The sequence below is a fragment of the Chrysochloris asiatica genome, unplaced genomic scaffold, assembly GCF_000296735.1.
Source record: "Chrysochloris asiatica unplaced genomic scaffold, ChrAsi1.0 scaffold00241, whole genome shotgun sequence".
In the NCBI taxonomy this organism is placed as follows: domain Eukaryota; kingdom Metazoa; phylum Chordata; class Mammalia; order Afrosoricida; family Chrysochloridae; genus Chrysochloris; species Chrysochloris asiatica.
Window position 1 is genome coordinate 1 of NW_006408759.1, and position 1,477 is coordinate 1,477.

The window sequence follows — 1,477 nt, forward strand, 5'->3', positions numbered from 1 at the left end:
GAGGCAGGGACGCCCTTTTTTTCTTTTTGGCCTCTGCCCGCGCTCGCTCTCCCGCCCAGCCGCCGGCTCCCGGGACTCCCTGCCCTGCTGCCCGCCCTCCGCGCTCCAACGGGGCGCACGGCAGCAGTGGCTGTCTGGCCTAGCCAGCCTCCCACAGGGCGGCCCCCTCCTCACACCTCGCGGTTCCCACAGCTGACCGAGTCGCCTCGTCGCCCGCCAGCCACAGCTGACGACTTCTCTGCTCCTCACAGCGCAGGACGAGCGGCCCGACCCTCACGGCTGTATCTCTCTCCACCGGCCGCAGGGTCGCAGTTATCCTCCCAGCGACTCCGACGTCCAGGGGCCAAGACCGGTGGTGGCCCACCTCTCGGAGATCGTCAGTCTGTCGGTGCGTGCGCAGCGCGGCCTGGAAGGGCCTTGTCCAGCCGAGGGGCTGAGACACGCGTGTCGAGTGGGCGGGCCGTAGCCGGGTGCTCCGGGCCCGTGTGTGGTGCGCCGTGGAGCGACCCTGTGCACGGCGGGAGCCGAGTGGAAGCGGCCGGCGGGCGTCGAGCGGCCGCTGGTGGCGCTGTGGCGGCGCGTAGTCCCGAGACGTTTAGGCGCGTCTAGGAAGGGCTGCGCCTAGCGGCGGGCAGGCAGCGACAGGGCGCTGGTGCGAGTCCCGGGCGGGCGTGCTGGGCCTCGGCGGGCTGTGCGGCGTTGGTGGTATAGTGGTGAGCATAGCTGCCTTCCAAGCAGTTGACCCGGGTTCGATTCCCGGCCAACGCAGCGGGCCGACCTTTTGCCGGAGGCCCAGGGCCATCTTGCCAGACGTGGGCGGCGGCGGAGTTCGTCTGGCCGGTGAGTCGCTGTGCACGTGTGTGACAAGGTCTGAGGCACACAGCGTTTTGGAGACGCTGCGAGCGAGAAGGAAGCGCGCGGATTGCGCCAGGAGGCCGGTGGGTGGCAGCCGACTGGAGGATGGTCCCAAGTGCGCAGCCGGTGCCCAGGTAGCGCCGAGGAATGCGGAGGCGCTGAGTGCAGGTGGAGACGGCAGGACGAGTGACCCGACGTTCCCTGGTGGTCTAGTGGTTAGGATTCGGCGCTCTCACCGCCGCGGCCCGGGTTCGATTCCCGGTCAGGGAAGCCTTTCTTCTTCCTCTCTGCCCGCAAACGTCGTCACCCCACACCTGCGTACCACCAACCAACCGTCTTTACCTCCCTTTTAGCCTAGGCTGGCTGGCTCGCCCGCCACACCGCCAGATCCGCCGCCCTTCCCAGTGTAATCCTTTCCGCCTCTCTGGCCCGCTAACTCGGGCAGCCTTCTCACTTAGTCTTTTGTGTCCTCTGACGCCCGTGGCGCTCCGGCTCAGCCTCAGCCTCAAACCCCACAGGCCAGGACAGCCTCCGGCCTCCGTGGCCAGCGGGACACCTCTCTTTGGACAGCTCTCTGGTGGTCGCACCACCAGGCAGGAAGTGGGCCGGCGGAGGCAGCTAT

At 68.5% G+C, this 1,477-nt stretch overlaps 2 non-coding genes across 2 annotated transcripts; both read left to right on the forward strand.

The window, feature by feature from the left end:
• Positions 1 to 696: 696 nt before the first annotated feature.
• On the forward strand, positions 697 to 768 carry TRNAG-UCC. Its single transcript has one exon. It is a non-coding gene; the product is annotated as a tRNA-Gly (tRNA).
• A 285-nt stretch (positions 769 to 1,053) lies between these two features.
• TRNAE-CUC lies at positions 1,054 to 1,125 on the forward strand. Its single transcript has one exon. It is a non-coding gene; the product is annotated as a tRNA-Glu (tRNA).
• Positions 1,126 to 1,477: the final 352 nt, after the last annotated feature.